The following is a 19,288-nucleotide window of genomic DNA, read 5'->3' as shown; positions in this document are numbered from 1 at the left end:
CTATGAGGTGATTTCTAAAAAGCAGTAAATTCAGTTTGTGTTTATTTAGTTCAGTTCAGTCGCTCAGTCGTGTCCGACTCTTTGCGACCCCATGAATCACAGCACGCCAGGCCTCCCTGTCTGTCACCAACTCCCGGAGTTCACTCAAACTCATGTCCATCAAGTTGGTGATGCCATCCAGCCATCTCATTCTCTGTTGTCCCCTTCTCCTCCCGCCCCCAGTCCTTCCCAACATCAGAGTCTTTTCCAGTGAGTCAACTCGTCGCATGAGGTGGCCAAAGTATTGGAGTTTCAGCTTTAGCATCAGTCCTTCCAATGAACACCCAGGATTGATCTCCTTTGGAATGGACTGGTTGGATCTCCTTGCAGTCCAAGGGACTCTCAAGAGTCTTCTCCAGCACCACAGTTCAAAAGCATCGATTCTTCGGCGATCAGCTTTCTTCACAGTCCAACTCTCACATCCATACATGAACACTGGAAAAACCATAGCCTTGACTAGACGGACCTTTGTTGGCAAAGTAATGTCTCTGCTTTTTAGTATACTATCAGGTTGGTCATAACTTTCCTTCCAAAGAGTAAGCATCTTTTAATTTCATGGCTGCAGTCAGCATCCGCAGTGATTTTGGAGCCCCAAAAAATAAAGTCTGACACTGTGTCCACTGTTTTCCCATCTATTTCCCATGCGTTTATTTAAGGTTTTTAAAATATAGTCCAACTAAGTAGCACTTGCTGGTGCTATTTAAATTCCACATGTTTTCTCCTGGTCTGCCATCTAACACATATCTAACTTTTTTCTCAAGTTTTTCATTTGAGGTTTCCAATTTTATTTTAACTTTTGGGGTTTTTGTTGTTGATGTGGTTTATCTGATTTCTGAAATCAGTGTTTCCACCGGTAGTCTGCCATGGGAGATACAGCTCCTGATTTTGTGTTTCCTGTATCCCTGGCAAGTATCTTCTACCCAGTCATCACAGTCTGAAATGTGACTTTCATCCCAGTTTGTCCCCCACCCCCGCGAGAAGCATCAACTTTCAAGAAATAGCGTGAACCTTTACTGCTTCCTGAGAGGTTTAGGAATTGATCCCAACTTGCATTTCTACTTGACAAAAATTCTCATGACCTTATGGATCGTAGCAGTAGCTTGCTTAGGGCTCTTTCTGAAATATCTCCCCTCCTTTAACCCTTCAGTTCAGCCTTCTCACATAGTACATGAGACCCTTTGTGACCTGGCCTGTACAGCTTGCGGTGAATTTCAACCCCTTTCTTCCTTATTCTGCGTGCTCTACCAACCTCAGCTTCTCTCTGTTCATGGAAAGCAGTTAACAGCAAACAGTCAGCTGTACCGCCTTTGTCTTGTCACTGCCCCCACATCAGTTTCCCTTAGCCCTCATTGATTTTTCAGAACCAACCTCTTCATCTGGTTTTCCCAAATGGCTTTCCAGAATACTCCCTCTCCTGACCTTATCCTTACCCCCTGAAACAAATATTCACCATTTGGCCACCTCCTTTGGAAATAGCTGGACTGCTGCTGTCTTCAACATGGTTTTATTTGCATCGTATTTTTGTCCTCCTTTCTAGACTTTGCGCTCTTTGACCCATGTGTCATTTCTGGCGCACCTTTGCCCTCCTTGGTACCTGTCTCCCCCTGGGCTGAATGCCTGATGACTCATTGCATGAGTGCTTGAGTGGAACATCTTCCATCCTGTATTTTATTTTAGGAAGTTGTTTTCTGTTTTGAGTTGACAGTTAAATTGCATCATTTCTGCCATCTTTTTAAGTTTGAGATTCTGTGGTTTACCTGTATTCTTATAAAGAAAAGAATATCACAGTCATGGGATTAAGATTTGTAATTATAGGCTATTTAGTTATATAACTTTCTGTCATTGGAAGCAACTTAGTTTGGCATCATTCAGCTTTTCTTTAGATCTTCCATAGAAAGTCTGTAGACAATTTCTTGTATACCTTAGTAAGATGTGTAGGTAACTGTTAATAATATGAAGTGAACTTCTTTTAAAGATGGCTGTTATGTTATTTTGGTTGAAGTATATAAATAAAATCTGGCCTCATACAGATGCATAATTGGGAAAGAGGAGTATTTTAATAGCATTTCAGATTTTTGAAGTTTCTGATACCACACCAATATTCACCAGTTGATAGTTTCTTGGTTGTAATAGTCTCAAAGTATGTAAATGAACTTCTCATACTCTCTACTTTGAAGAGGTCCTCTATCCATACATAACTTTGTTACAGTCTTTGATCATTCAGAAAGCATTGGATCATTGACTTAAATCTTCCAAATGTTGACATATTATTCAGTATCAAAATTTCACACTTTAAAATTATACTACTGTGATCTCAGAAGAGTAAAACTTTTGGAAAGTGGTCAAACTTCCTCATGTTGTATTCAAATTTCAAAATTCAAGTTTGGCAACAAATACTATTTGTTGTTTTTCTTAAGGTGACAGGTTCACTTTGTTTATTTTTGAAAAAATACCTGCCAAGGATACAAGCCTGAATAATTTGTCAGTTTTTCTTTCAAGGAAAAGTGATGTTACATGAAGAAAACTGCTTGTTCAGCTCATAGCCCAAGCATTATCATACAAATACTTTTCTTTAAGACAAGCAGCCATACTTCTGGAAGGGGCAGAAGGTGCTTTGTGTGTACTTCCCATTCAGTTCAGTTCAGTCGCTCAGTCGTGTCTGACTCCTTGCGACCACATGAACTGCAGCACGCCAGGCCTCCCTGTCCCTCACCAACTCCTGCCATCCAACCATCTCATCCTCTGTCGTCCCCTTCTTCTCCTGCCCTCAATCTTTCCCAGCATCAGGGTCTTTTCAAATGAGTCAGCTCTTCGCATCAGGTGGCCAAAGTATTGGAGTTTTTGTTTCAGCATCAGTCCTTCCAGTGAACACCCAGGACTGATTTCCTTTAGGATGGACTGGTTGGATCTCCTTGCAGTCCAAGGGACCTTCAAGAGTCTTCTACAACACCACAGTTCAAAAGCATCAATTCTTTGGCGATCAGCTTTCCTCACAGCCCAACTCTCATATCCACACATGACCACTGGAAAAACCATAGCCTTGACTAGACAGACCTTTGTTGGCAAGTAACGTCTCTGCTTTTTAATATACTATCAGGTTGGTCATAACTTTCCTTCCAAGGAGTAAGCGTCTTTTAATTTCATGGCTGCAGTCACCATCTGCAGTGATTTTGGAGCCCAGGAAACTAAAGTTAGCCACTGTTTTCCACTGTTTCCCCATCTATTTGCCATGAAGGGATGGGACCGGATGCCATGATCTTAGTTTTCTGAATGTTGAGCTTTAAGCCAGTCACATCAAATGTTGCCGCTTGCGTATACTCAGAGGTCAAACTTTAATGAATTATTTTTCTGCTTCCTCATACTACTCTTAAGTGAAACAGTTTTTTAAACTGAGTGTGTGAGGATGAAAAAACTACAATGATTGCTGTCGTAACTCAGGCAAGAGGTCAGCACCATCAGTGCAAATGGCAGCAGTGGAAAAAGGCAAATTATCTGTTTACACTGATATGAAAACAATTTTGACCCCATTGACCCCTTGAAAGGGTCTTAGGAAACCTTTGTCAGTAACACAGAAGTTGAGAATTCCTGCTCTAAACCTAAGCAAGAATAGACTTCCTGCTATTAGGATAAACAAAGCAAACAGAATTAGTTGAACTTTTGAAAAATAAGTTTTGTTTCAAAGAAAGGGGACAACTCTGAAGACCAGTTGATAAAAATTACTTATTCTGGAATAGATAAGGAATAGAGAGGAAGACCCTGAACTTTGTGGTTTCACTTTCTTGTCAAGATTCAGGAGACAGCGCTAATACAAGTGGTAAAAAGGGAAGTGAGACCTGAAAACAATGGAAAGATAAAATATTACCACTAAGTTAAACACCCTGAAAAATGACTTTGATATCATATTTAAAACTGAAAACTTGAAGGTTAGGATGCTTGGTATGATTTGTTATCTAGCATTGTTCTGGAAATTCTAGGCAATGCATAAAGAAATGGTTTAGAAATTAAAAATACATCTATTTCAAATAATGAAGGGAAATTACAGTGTTGACATATTTGTATATCTTTACAAAACACAGAGGAGTCAATGTGAAAATGAGAGTTCACTAGGGCAGCTAAATACAAAATCCATAGCTTCCCTAAATATCAATCAAAATGATATAGAAATTATAATTTTTTTAAAAGTATTTTATTTGTAGTAGCAACAAATAAATAGGGATTTGGGGATACTTTTATCAGGAGGTGTGCAGAACCTGTCCATGTCATTGGACAGAATATAGTTAAGATATCTTATCAAATCAGTTTTTAAGCTTAAAGCAATTCCATTCACATCATAGCAGGATCTTTTTGTACCTTGACAAAAAATGATTATGAAGTTCTGTAAGAATAAATAGCTGTAAAGTTGTGCTGGATTTAAGGACTGTGAATTCTACTTTGTTGTGACGCAAAGCACACATTTCATACATCCACTCTCAGTCTTCCCGATAGTGGTTAGTGAGACACCATCCTTCTAGTTGTTCAGGCCAAACGACTTGAGTCATCCATGACTCCTTTCATACTTCCCAGATCCAATTCATGAGCAGATTCATCCACTTTATAGGAGCAGGGAGTGTTGAAAAGCCAGAATCTAATGACCCCTCCACCCCATTTTCCTGGTTCCCACTCTGGTCTAAGCCGTTGTTATCTTTGCTCTGCATTGCTGCAGTGTTCTTCTAACTGGTCCCCCACAGCCATAATGATTCTTTCAGAACATGCATCAAGTAATATTTCCCTTATAATAAAAGTCAAAATCCTTACAGGAGCTGAACTAAGTTCTACAGGTCAAATCCTGCGTAGGCCTGTTTTTGTAAGGCTCATGAGATAAGAATGGTTTTACATTTCTAAAGGATTGGTTTTAAAAGCAAAGAAAACTATGCAACAGAGTTTTTATGTGGCCTGTAAAGCTTAAAATATTTCCTGTTTGGTGTTTTTACCTAAAAATAAATGCCCATCCTTGCCCTGGTCAGTCAGGCCCGTCCCTTCTCCTAGTACTCCCCCCAACGTTGGCTTGCTTTTCCTCATGCATTCCAGTCCACCCCTGCCTCGAGGCTTTTGCATTGTGCTGTTCCCTTTGCCTGGAATGTTCTTCCCCTAACTGTCTGCTTGGTTTGCCCCCTTGTTGCCTTCAAGTCTTTGCTCAAATATTGCTTTCACCCATCCCCCTATTTAAAGTGCAGCCTAGTCCCCGGCATTCCTGTTTACCTGATCTTGCTGTTTTCTGTGTATCACTTAACATCTTTAATATACTTAATGATTTTTTTAAAATTAGTTCTTCCCTCTGTTAGAACATAAGCCTTCCAAAGACAGCTCCATAGTTATTTTTTAGTGAAAATGGAATTCAGAGTTAACATGAAACACTGTCAGCTTGTACCTCTTCTAAACTCTTAGTATTGACTGAATAGGATAAAACGTATTATTGAGGGTGTTGTAATAATTTATATGTTGAGTTTATGACCAATAAGAGAGTATCCCAACCAGGTATTTTCTGAATTTTATGATGGTGGCCAAGTATCACATTCCATACATTACTACCACCCACACAATTAATGAGATAAATGACCCTTCTCAAGAGGTCTACCCTGTTAGTCCTAGTATCTTCCATATTGTTTTGTGTTTATTAATTATCTTCCTGTGTAGTTCAGGATGCTCAGTGGACACTTTTCATGATTGGATGAATGATTATACCCAGTGGATCTAATTAATGGATAACCAAACACCTAGGCAGGGTTTTGGTGACCTGTTGCAGGATACTGTCCCAGTGCTAAACCTTTGATAACATTTATTATCCCTAAGGAAGGGCTTAATTAACAGAGCTTGTGAATGACAGAAATTGGAGAAGGATAGAAGACTCTGTAGGTGACTAAATCAGGCACCAAAGGAGGGTTAATTAGCTGGGAGAAGGGGGGCGGGAGGAAGGATATGATTGTAACTGATAAAGTGAAGTACAGATACGAGTATCGCTCTGTATCAGGGTCTGAAAAAGCAGATGGGATACCAAAGGAGAAAATAAAATATAAACACTAAAAATATTTGATTAAACCAAAAGAAATCAAAGAAAGAGCAAAGAACGGGTAGAACAAAATTAAAGAATGGGTAGAACAAATGGAAAACAAATAGCAAGATACTAGACTCAAATGTACTGTATCAATAATCACATTTAATATAAATGTCTGAATACTCCAGTTAAAAGGCAGCGCTTGTCAGGTTGGATATGAAAGTCCTAACTGGATAAATTTAGAGATTATCACATTAAGGGAAGTATGTCAGAAAGAGAAAGACAAATACCATATGATATCACTTCTGTGTGGAATTTTTAAAAAATGATATAAATGAACTTATTTACAAAATAGGAATAGACTTATAGACGTAGAAAACAAACTTGTGGTCTCCAGAGAGTACAGGAGGGATAAATTGGGAGTTTGGGATTAACATACACATTACTATATATAAAATAGATAGACAACAAAGATCTGCTGTACCGCACAGGACACTATATTCAGCATCTTATAATAACCTAAAATGGAAAAGAATCCGAAAAAGAATGTTACATATATAACTGAAATCACTTTACTGTATAATTGAAATCACTTTGCTGTACACCTGAAACTAGCATACCATTATAAATTAACTATACCTCAGTTTTAAAAAATTGTTAAAAAGAGGAAAAGTCCTAACTGTATGTGCCTAAGAGAAGTGCACTTTGAAGGCAAGTAAAAGGATGGAGAAAGATATACCGTGTTAACACTTGTCAAAAGAAAACTGAAATAGCTTTATTAATATCAGACAAAAATAAATTTCAGAGAAAAGAATAGTATCAGGGATAGTTATTTCGTGATAAAATAGGGGTCAGTTAATCCAAGGGACATTACAACCTTAAATGTTTATGCACCTAATAACAGCTTTAAAACAAAGCAAAAACTGATAAAACTATGAGGTGAAACAGTTAAATCCACAATTATAATTGGAGATTTTGATACCCCAATCTCAGTGATTGATAAAAGAAGTCTGTTAGGCAAACCAGTAGATCAGTGGGACAGAATAGAGAATCCAGAAATAAAACCTACATGTGTATGGAAATTTTTTGCCAAAGATGAAAATGCAGTTCAGTGGAGCAAGGATAGTAGTTTTAATAACTGGTGCTGAAACAACCTGATAGTCACATGTGCAAAAAATATGTTGGACCCATGCCTCATGTCATATACAAAAATTAATTCAAAATGGATCACACAACTGAATGTTCAGTTCAGTTGCTCAGTCATGTCCGACTCTCTGTGACCCCATGAACTGCAGCACGCCAGGCCTCCCTGTCCATCACCAACTCCCAGAGTCCACCCAAACCCACGTCCATTGAGTCGGTAATGCCATCCAACCATCTCATGTTCTGTCATCCCCTTCTCCTCCTGCCCTCAATCTTTCCTAGCATCAGGGTCTTTTCAAATGAGTCAGCTCTTCGCATCAGGTGGCCAAAGTATTGGAGTTCCAGCTTCAGCATCAGTCCTTCCAATGAACACCCAGGACTGATCTCCTTTAGGATGGACTGGTTGGATCTCCTTGCAGTCCAAGGGACTCTCAAGAGTCTTCTCCAACACCACAGTTCAAAAGCATCAATTCTGTGCTTAGCTTTCTTTATAGTCCAACTCTCACATCCATACATGACCACTGGAAAAACCATAGCCTTGACTAGACAGACCTTTGTTGGCAAAGTAATGTCTCTGCTTTTTAATTTGCTATCTAGGTTGGTCATAACTTTCCTTCCAAGGAGTAAGCGTCTTTAAATTTCATGGCTGCAGTCACCACCTGCAGTGATTTCGGAGCCCAAAAAAATAAAGTCAGCCACTGTTTCCACTGTTTCCCCATATATTTGCCATGAAGTGATGGGACCGGATGCCATGATCTTAGTTTTCTGAATGTTGAGCTTTAAGCCAACCTTTTCACTCTCCTCTTTCACTTTCATCAAGAGGCTCTTTAGTTCTTCACTTTCTGCCATAAGGGTGGTGTCATCTGCATATCTGAGGTTATTGATATTTCTCCCGGCAATCTTGATTCCAGCTTGTGCTTCCTCCAGCCCAGCGTTTCTCATGATGTACTCTGCATATAAGTTAAATAAGCAGGGTGACAATATACAGCCTTGACGTACTCCTTTCCCAATTTGGAACCAGTCTGTTGTTCCATGTCCAGTTTTAACTGTTGCTTCCTGACCTGCATACAGGTTTCTCAAGAGGCAGGTCAGGTGGTCTCCTATGCCCATCTCTTTCAGAATTTTCCACTGTTTATTGTGACCCACACATTCAAAGGCTTTGGCATAGTCAATAAAGCAAAAATAGATGTTTTTCTGGAACTCTCTTGCTTTTTTGATGATCCAGCGGATGTTGACAATTTGATATCTGGTTCCTCTACCTTTTCTGAAACCAGCTCGAACATCTGGAAGTTGACGGTTCACGTATTGCTGAAGCTTGGCTTGGAGAATTTTAAGTGTTACTTTACTTGCATGTGAGATGAGTGCAATTGTGCGGTAGTTTGAGCATTCTTTGGCATTGCCTTTCTTTGGGATTGGAATGAAAACTGACCTTTTCCAGTCCTGTGGCCACTGCTGAGTTTTCCAAATTTGCTGGCATATTGAGTGCAGCACTTTCACAGCATCGTCTTTCAGGATTTGAAATAGCTCAACTGAATGTAAAAACCTAAAATTTTAAAGCACCTGGGAAACAGGAGAAAAATCTTCATAACCTTGAGATAGGCAAAGAATTCTTAGATATGGTACCAGAAGCATACTCTATAAAAGAAAAAAATAATAAATTGGAATTCATCAACACTAGAACCTTCAAGTCTTCTAAAGACACTGTTAAAAGAATGAAAAGACAAACCACAGACTGAGAAAATCTTTGCAAAACGTATATTTGATGAAAGATTGCATCAAGAATACTTAAAGAACTCTCAAAACTTTATAAGAAAACAGTATAAAAATTGGATTCTGTATACACTTCACCAAAGATGATATACAGATTTCAGATAAACACTTGCAAAGATGTTCATCATAGGAAATTGCAAAGTAAAGCTATGATAAGATAACCACTACACACCTATCACAATGGCAGTCATGTATGGATGTGAGAGTTGGACTGTGAAGAAAGCTGATCGCCGAAGAATTGATGCTTTCGAACTGTGGTGCTGGAGAAGACTCTTGAGAGTCCCTTGGACTGCAAGGAGATCCAACCAGTCCATTCTAAAGGAGATCAATCCTGGGTGTTCATTGGAAGGACTGATGCTGAAGCTGAAACTGCAGTACTTTGGCCACCTCATGCGACGAGTTGACTCACTGGAAAAGACTCTGATCCTGGGAAGGATTGGGGGAGGGAGGAGAAGGGGACAACAGAGAATGAGATGGCTCGATGGCATCACCGACTCGATGGACATGAGTTTGAGTGAACTCCGGGAGTTGGTGACGGACAGGGAGGCCTGGCGTGCTGTGATTCATGGGGTCACAAAGAGTTGGACACGTCTGAGCGACTGAACTGAACTGAAAATATGGCTGTATCAAATGTTAGTAGTTATGGCGAGCAATTAAAACTGCTGGTAGGAATGTAAGATAATATAGCTACTTTGGAAAACAGTTTGTCTATTTCTGGAAATGCTGAACTTAATCTAGCCATTTCACTCCCACGTATTTACCCAAGAGAGGGAGAAACTTATGTCCATACAAAGACTCATACATAAATATTCATAGCAACTTTATTTGGCAAGAGTCCAAAACAGGAAGTAGCCCAGGTGTGTGAATAAACCAGTTGTGACACATCCATAGAATGGAATACTAATCAGCAATAAAAAGGAAGAAACTCTTGCTGTACACAGCAGCACCAATGAATCTCAAAATAATGTGTTGAGTGAAGGAAGCCAGGCTATAAAGAATACATAGTATATGATTTTGTTGAACTGTGAATAGCTGCAATGACAGCAGGTAGATGAGTGGTGGGCAGGTTAGAGTGGGTTTGGTGGAACGAGGGGATTATAGCAGGAACATGGTAGTGATGGATAAGTTCGCTTGTCTTAGAGGTGTGTACCTAAGTCCAGAGTTATCAGCTTGTACACTTGAAATATGTGTGTTTTGTTGTCTGTTAACTGTAACTCAATTAGAAGGGAAACGACACTCCACGTAGCAGCTGAGGTATGCTGCTGCTGCTAAGTCGCTTCAGTTGTGTTCAACTCTGTGCGACCCCATAGACGGCAGCCCACCAGACTCCTCCGTCCCTGGGATTCTGCAGGCAAGAGCACTGGAGTGGGTTGCCATTTCCTTCTCCAAAGCATGAAAGTGAAAAGTGAAAGTGAAGTCACTCAGTCATGTCCGACTCTTAGCGACCCCATGGAATGCAGCCTACCAGGCTCCTCCACTCATGGGATTTTCCAGGCAAGAGTACTGGAGTGGGTTGCCCTTGCCTTCTCCAAGCTGAGGTGTAGGTGACTTAGAACCATAGATGTTTACCCTAAGAAGGAATAGACCATGTAATAAAGCACCCAGAGAGACTATTGAAAGCCTAGGTTGCAGTAGTAAACACCAGCCTCAGAGTGACCATCTTCTGCTCTGTGTAGACAAGTCTATATACTGAGTTTGTGGAGAAGCTCAGGTGTTGAGAGGGGAGTGACCAGGTTAGCACTGAAATTCAGAGTCCTGCCGTGAGAAACAGTTGAAGGAACTGCAGCTGTAGAGAGAGAACCAAATTTGAGTCCTAGTGCTCTTAGTAAAATGTTTTTCAGTTTAGTTCAGTTCAGTCGCTCAGTCGTGTCCGACTCTTTGCGACCCCATGAAGGGATCATTTTATGTTAGAGAAGCTTCCAGATTGACAGAAGATAGACTTAAGATCCATGAGTGGAGATAAAACAGGGAGTCCAGTTTCATCTTGATATTCGGGAAACTAAGTGGAAGTTAGCTTCCACGGGAGATAGCAGGTTTCCTGTCTCAGGGTTTGTGTTGGTGTGGGTTTGCTGATCACTTAGGTTGTGTAGAAGGATTTCAAGCTTTGTATAATTGACACATCCTTACATTGATACAACACCGGTACTTTGCAATGTGCCTTTGTAGAAAATAGGCCTCCATCTTATTTCAAGGTAAAATAGTTATTACTCTCATGATCCACGTGAAGAAAGCTTGTTTCCAAGGACATTCATTATAGTAGAATCAGGGTATTCACTCCTAGCTCTGCTAAACCTGTGGTAAAATTTTGTCTTTTATGTCTGTTCTTGATATCCATGCACATTCTCTCATTCATTTCTTGTGATCTTATAAACATAACGATAAATGAAACATTTGAGTCTCTCTTTCTTTATAGTGTGTTGATATTTTTCCTTATTCTGTATGGTACACAGTTGCAATATTAAGAATTGTCTGTAATAGGAATAGATTACTCCCTTAGGAACTGGGTCATACCTTTAAAAGAGAATTTGAAAGCTAGTTTCCTTATACCTTTAGAAAAATGGTTTATCTTACCATCTTTATTTTTAGGTAACTGGAGCATGGAGTCGGGTGGAATGGAATTTGTTCTCTCATTGCTCACAGCCACAGAGATCTGGTATACATAGTGACTGTTTACACACTCTTTGCCACTGCATGCCATATAAAGAAGGTATAGCTGCTTTGCTCAGCTTATACCTGGATCCCTTCATCACTGTGAATGCATGTGTTCACAGGATTGAATAACTATATTCACTCATTTCGTGAGAGGACTAAGTTTGCTGGCATATTTAAGAGGGGGGAAGGGAGTAGTCTTTTCATAGCATAGCCATTTAACAGTGACTCATGGTTACTAAACTTGTTTAGAGTAATCTTTGACACCAGAAGGTTATTAATAGGCTTTTCTTAGCCCATGATCTTTCAGTTTAGTATACTCAGATATTTTCTTTAGTAGAGAGGCACATATATGTATAGGATTTTTTTTTTAATTTAGAAATTAATATGGTAATAAAATTGGTCTCATTTTTGAGTATTTAGTGCCAGCAATGTTCCGCAGTTTACTTTTAGATTCCACCTCACATCGTTTATCTTAATTTACTTTAAGAACTTCCTTTTTTAAATGAGGTCATCTAATTAATCGCTTTTTGAGAATGAACTAATATTTGAGGCAATAAATATAGGCTGTAAATATTTAGAGGACTCTTGTTTAAAATTTTTCTTTTGCATAAGAGTGGGTATAAAGGAACTCAAAAAATGTGTAATACAAAATAATAAATGATATGAGCCCCCTCCTCCTCAAAAAAATCTGAGTTTTTTGAGGAATTTCCCAATAATAACAATTAGTTGCATGTAAATTAGAATAAACCTGATTGTATAAACCAGTAGTGAACACAAGAATGGAAAATTCTGCTTAATCACTTCAAAATTTTTTCCAAAAAAATGACTTTATAAATAACGATTCCCATCTGATTATGTTACCTTCTGCAGAGTTCCATACTGACAGTAATTGTTAGGACAGGGGTTTTTTTGTTGTTTGCTTTCAAAAGATGACAATAGAAGTAATTCCTGTCATCACTTCCATTGTCACCTTTTGCAAAAGATTCCCAACTTGATTGAATGCCTAGACATTTTAGTGCCCTTCCATATAGGGCAGACAGATGGGCACATGGATCAAATTTTGTCTTTGTTCTTAAGGAATTTATAATCTAGTAGAAGGGCTTCCCTGGTAGCCCAGATGGTAAAGAGTCTACCTGCAATGCAGGAGACCTGGGTTCGATCCCTGGGTCAGGAAGATCCCCTGGAGAAGGGAATGACACCCACTGTGGTATTTTTGCCTGGAGAATTCCATGGACAGAGGAGCCTGGCGGGCTACAGTCCACAGGGTCACAAAGAGTCGGACACGACTGATTGACTAACACAGACACAGAGGAAATAGACATGTCAAATAATATAATACAGTATAGAGATACTTGGAGGTATGAGTGAAATTCTGTGGGAACCCAGAAAATAAAGCAGTTACTACCTCTGTCAGAGACAGGTACGGAGATAGTATGCGGTGACATTTGAACTGGTTTAAAGGTGTTTGGCAAGTTGAGAGTGAAAGGGAACGAAATGTGAAACATCTTAAAGTATGGCATGTCCAGAAAACAGTGACAAGTTTAGGGTGATTTTGTAGGAGTGATTAGAGGAGAATGTGGTAGATTGAAAAGAGCCTTATGTACAACCTAAAGATAGACTGAGGGAGCTAAGGAAATGTATTGTTTTTTTTCTGCTTTGTTTTAAATCTTTAAATAATTTTTAATTCACTGGAAGTTGCAAAAAAGTATACAGGAAGATCCCATGTACCTTATACTCAGTTTCCCCCAGTGGTAACATCTTACTTAACTATATGCAAAATCAAGACAAGGAAATTGGTGTCAGTACAGTCCACAGGCCTCCTTCACCTTTTCGCAGTTTTGTGAGCATATTTGTCTCTGCAGTTTCATCACACGTGTAACCACTACCACAGCCGAGATACAGAACTCCCCCGTCACCACAAGCCCCCTCTTGCTACCCCTTTACGCCGTCTCCTCGCCCCCATCCACAACTCTTGCTGGCAATCGCTGATCTGTTCTTGCAATCTCTAATTTTGTTATTTTAAGAGTGCCTTATAAATAGAATCATATAGTATGTAACCTTTTGAGACTGGCTTTTTTCTCCCCACCCAGCTTGATTTCCTGTGAGATTTGTGCAAGTGGTTATTAATCACTAATTCCTTTTGATCGCTGAGTGGTTTTTTGTTCCATGAATATACCATAGTGTGTCCATAGGGTGAATGTGTAAGTAGAATGTTTCCAGCTGGGGCTATTACAAATAAAGCTGCTGCTGCTGCTAAGTCACTTCAGTCGTGTCCGACTCTGTGTGACCCCATAGACAGAAGCCCACCAGGCTCCCCCTTCCCTGGGATTCTCCAGGCAAGAACACTGGAGTGGGTTGCCATTTCCTTCTCCAATGTGTGAAAGTGAAAAGTGAAAGTGAAGTCGCTCAGTCGTGTCTGACCCTTAGCGACCCCACGGACTGCAGCCTACCAGGCTCTTCCATCCATGGGATTTTCTAGGCAAGAGTACTGGAGTGGCTTGCCATTGTCTTCTCCGACAAATAAAGCTACTGTAAATATTTTCATAAACAGATTTTGTGTGAACATAAATTTTCTTTCCTCTAGAATAGATGTCCAAGAGTATAGTTCTTGGCTCATACGGTAAGAGCAGGTTTAATTTTATAAGAAACCACCGGCCTCTTTCCCACTACATTCCACTAGTAATGTTTCAGTCATAGATGGGATGAGATTGGAAGTGTTGGACTGCTGGACTTAATGGCAGAAGATTAACTTGGTAAGAGGACTCTGATGACAAGGAAGTCTTAAGAGTAAAGAGGGAGGTAAGACGTGAGACTAAATTTCTGAGGGAGAATTGAAAGGATTTGATGGGTATCCAGAAGGGGGTGACAGAGGATGAGATGGTTGGATGGCATCACCGGCTCAACGGACATGAGTTTGAGCAAACTTGGGGAGATAGTGAAGGACAGGGAAGCCTGGTGTGCCGAGGTCCATGGAGTTGCAAAGAACTGATCACAACTGAGCGACTGAACGACAACAACAATGTAATTAACTATAGATTCACATATCCTTTGGCCTATCCTCCTACCCACCAGATATTTTTCAGAGCATAAGTCATTAAACTGTGTCCCAGGTTAGCCCAGTACTGGTTTTGTAAATAAAGTTTTATTGGAACTCAGCCATACCTATTCATTGATACATGGACTATGGCTGCTTTCCTGCTGCAATGGCAGAGTTGAACAGTTGTGACAAAGACCATGTGACCCACAGAAAGACAGCTACATCCTTATCGAAAGAAACTTGATAAGATGCTTTTGATGAGGTAGATTATAACAAGGTGCTTATTAGAAATTGGAGGTAGGGGCGAGGTGCAGGAAAAGTATGTTTGTTTTGCTTTTTTTAAAGGTTTTTATTTAACCATTAAAAAATTGAAGTATAGTCAGTTTACAATGTTATGTTAGTTTCAGGTGTATAGCAAAGTGATTCAGTTATGTATATATGTGTGTGTATATATATTCATATATATTTTTTCAGATTCTTTTCCTTTATAGGTTATTACAAGATCTTGAATATAGCTACCTGTGGTATACAGTAGGTCCTTGTTGTTTATTTTATATATAGTGGTGTATATATGTTCATCCCAACTTCTACTAATTTATCCCTCCCCGCTCCTTTCCCATTTGGTAACCATAAGTTTGTGTTCTATGTCTGTGAGTCTATTTCTGTTTTGTAAATAAGTTCATTTATATTATTTTTTCTTGTTCCCCATTGAAGTGATATCATATATTTATCTTTATTTGTCTGACTTACTTTGCTTAATGTGATCATCTGTAGGCCCATCCATGTTGCTGCAGATGGCATCATTTCATTCTTTTTTTTTATGGCTGAGTAATACTAATATTTTTGTTTTGCTTGTAAACTTAAATGTTCCACAAACATGCAAAGGGTGCTCTGAAGAAGCAAGTTGTCTATGGTTTCCAGTGCTCTTTCTACCTTCATCGACTTTTTCAGTTTCACCCTATCCTTATTTGTCTACTGAGTCTCTATACAAGATCTTTAATTTGAGAAATGATGGCAGCAGGATTAGGAAGTATGTTATCAGTGCCCCAAAAAACATTTAAAAACCACGGGTTTGATGACCTCTGACATCTCTTTCAACATTTAAGATATTGTGATTCCATACTCAGACATCCCTTCAAATTTAACATATTCAACTCGGAATTCATCTTCGCTGTTCCAGAATTGGTCTCTCTCTTCCTGACTGCTTAGCTTAAGAAATGTTGTCTTTCTGGCTCAAAACCTTAGAGCATCGGATACTTTCTCTTTACTTCAGCCAAAGTTCTGTTCATTTGAAATCATCCGGTGAGGAGAGAAGAGGCTGAAATTTACAGCCTCTCCCTCTTTGCCTTTTTGTAAGCACTCTGTAGGTAGTGGGAGTGGGTGTTTGGGTACATATGTGTGCAAGAGATCTGTGCTTCCTTCATTAAGCCTAATAGTTTTATTAATTGATTTCTATATCTATATGAAATACTGTATTCTAATATGTATTCATTCCAAAAATTAAGGAAGTTCAGCAGAGCATAAAAGGAAAACTAAAGCTCATCCCTAGTCCACTCCTGAATGCAGTGACTACGGTTTATGTAGTGGGACAGCCTCTCGGATTCTCATTCATATTCTCAGTCTCTCTCTCTTTCTGGGGCAGGTAAGTTACTGAACACAAGGTCATGTCATTTTAGGTCCTGGTTTGTTTGTTAATTTTAAATCTTTGCATGTCAATATAGATCTACTTAATTGTTTTCAAAGCTTGCCATAATCTTCCATTTTATGGGTACATCACTATTTAGTTCCGTTCAGGGTTTATTTGTTTGTTTTTTTGGTGCGTCTTGCAGCACACATGTGGGATCTAAGTTCCCTGATAGAACTCGTGTGCCCTGCAGGGAAGTACAGAATCCTAACCCCTGGGCTGCCAGGGAATTCCCAGAGATAACTTTTACTTCTGATCTTTCACTGTAGTAAATGACCCTGCTTGTACTTCCATTTCTGTGTAATTATCTGTTCCCCTAGGGTAAATTCCTTAGATGTATAATGGGTGACTCAGAGGGATTGCACCTTTTAAAGCTTTTTGGTTTTTTTGTTATATTTTACTCAATTGCCCTCCAAAAAAGTTGTACCCATTTATTTTTCCACTACCAATGTATCTTCCAGAAGTCTTTGTTTCTGATAGGAAGGGGAAAATATTTGTCATTTTTAATTCAGTCCAGTCGCTCAGTCGTGTCTGACTCTTTGCGACCCCATGGACTGCAGCACGCCAGGCTCTGTCCATCACCAACTCCCAGAGTTTACTCAGACTCATGTCGTTTGAGTCAGTGATGCCATCCAACCATCTCATCTTCTGTTATCCCCTTCTCCTCCTGCCTTCAATCTTTCCTAGCATCAAGGTCTTTTCAAATGCATCAGCTCTTTGCAGTTTATCATTTTAAGCTAATATTATTATATTAGCTTATATTATAAAGTAGTATATCTTCTTTAAGATAGCTATTTGTCAAGAATATTTTCTTGTCTTTTAATTTCTGAATTAGCTGTATCTGTACTTCAACATTTTACTCTTGCTGTGCTTAAGTGTGCTATGAATTAGTAAGTTAGGCTTAACAAGTAACTTTTATCTGTTAAAACTTGGGGCAAAGGGGAGAGCATACCCAGTCTTGTACTCCACGAGATAAACCCTGTACCTCCATCTGTGAGCAGACACCTTGTCACCTTTCATCTCCTCCCATTAGGCCACTTTGGAGTCTTCTGAGTAGTTGGGCTTTGTTGGGACCGGAAGAGGTGTGGGCGATAAGGACTGTGAGCACTGCAGGCACGTGGTCTGCAAGCTCTAGTGGGAGAGTGAGGAATACCTCTGATGTGAAAATGTTTCTTGCATCACAGCTTTGTATCTGAGTGGTTGCCACGGATGATGGTAAAATGGTACAGGGATGGGTACTGTGGGAACATGGGGTTCAGGGGAAGAGATTTAATATGACCCCTGAAGTTTTGGAAGCCTTGAAATAGGCCACTAATGTTAGGCTTGCTAGTTGCTTTTTTTCCAACTCTTTGTATTTTTTAATGAGAAAGCAGGCAGCAAGGAAGTCTCACAGCCTTAGTTCTAATTGGGGAAGTTATTATGGGCACAACCCTTAAAAATTTGAAGTATTTACTTGTCTTCTCACCCTGGTAGGTAAAAAAGTATTGTTAAAAGATATTGTTACTAATGAGGTGAATAGTTGATATGAACTTTAGAATATTGGTTGCTACTTAAGTAGATCCTGTACCTTACATTGTTTGATGTAAAAATATTTTTTAAGATCCTGATCAGAAATAAAGTTGTCTCCAACTAGTTATTTGTGGAAGTCAATGAGGCTTCTTGGCATGGAATTAATATGCCTGCCCCCAACCCACCCTACCCAGGCCTTGCCTCAGAGAAGCTCTACCAAGCCTTAAACCTTTTCCTCCGTGACTCTGCTCAACAGAGGTGTCCCCGAAACTCCTACTGTATGGCCGCTTAGTAGAATCACACAGGGTAAGCCACTTCTCTGAAGCTGCAAGAAAACAACCAGGAACTTAAAGTTCTGTCTCTCTCACCTAGACAAGTCAGCTGCGAGTGAGTGAGGCACAATCCACATTTTCCAGTCAAGTGAGTGGCTTTTCATGGGAGTAGGGGTGGAGGGCAGTTCTCTCGCATGTTTTTCTTCATGACCAGGTATTTATAAAGCAGTTGGCCACTGTTAGTAGTCTATACCCATGAAGCATGCGAATACTCTGAGGCTCACTGGCCACATAAGTGTTGCATCTGTGTCTCAGAGCACTACATTTTACTGACAAAATTTCCCAGACGGTTAGTTCATTGTTAACAAAATCATGGAAGTCAGACTGTGTGTCAGTCTCTGTCTCATTCACGTTGGAGGGAGGAGGGTAAGCAGACCCTTTCTGAAGCCCTCGAGTGTCAGGAACATGAGAGGTGTGGAGGAGAGGATAGAGCAGCACAAGGTGGCCACTGTGTAGCAGGAGGAGAATGGCGGGAGCCGGGGCAGACTCTGGAGCGGAGAGGAGTAGTGTGGGCATCCAGGCCACGTGAGCAGAGACAAAGCCTCCAGGACAAGAGGGCAAGAGTAGGAGGGACCTGGGCGGACCTTTGTTTGGGATTTGACATCTTAAGGAAGGGAATGGTTCCCAGCAGGCATCTGGCCACGCAGCCTTGCATGAGGCCGCACAACTGACAGAGTTGTGGAGGGAGGCCTTGAGGCAAGGCCAGCCTTGTTTGTGTAGGGGCCTTTTCTCTGGCACCCATACTAAGAACTAAGTAGGAGGGCTGCCTCTAACCTGTGAAGTAAAAGCAAAATAACCAGAATGTTTAAATTTTAAAACTGATAAAATGAGTACTGCAAAAGAGTACCCTTCCCCAAATGTTAACATTTTTTGTAGCCAGAGTACAGTGATCAAATCAGGAATCTAACATTGATATGTTATACTACTACTACTAACTAATCTACAGACCTTTTTCAAATTCCCACTGTTGTCCTCTAATGTGTTTTTTCTGGCCCAGGATCTCATTCAGGATCACACATTGCATTTAGCTGTAACATTTCCTTAGTCCCCTTTAAGGAACAGTTTCTCAGTCTTTGACTTTTATGACCTTG

At 39.9% G+C, this 19,288-nt stretch overlaps 1 protein-coding gene across 3 annotated transcripts in view; it reads left to right on the top strand.

Annotated features, from left to right (window-relative positions):
- CAB39 (calcium binding protein 39) overlaps nucleotides 1–19,288 on the top strand; it is a 101,154-nt gene that overhangs the window by 43,371 nt on the left and 38,495 nt on the right. The window lies entirely within an intron of this gene.

Source organism: Moschus berezovskii, chromosome 2, assembly GCF_049115385.1.
Source record: "Moschus berezovskii isolate FMDL1 chromosome 2, NW_MosBer_1.0, whole genome shotgun sequence".
NCBI classification, from domain to species: Eukaryota; Metazoa; Chordata; class Mammalia; order Artiodactyla; family Moschidae; genus Moschus; species Moschus berezovskii.
This window is presented reverse-complemented; position numbering and strand designations above follow the sequence as displayed.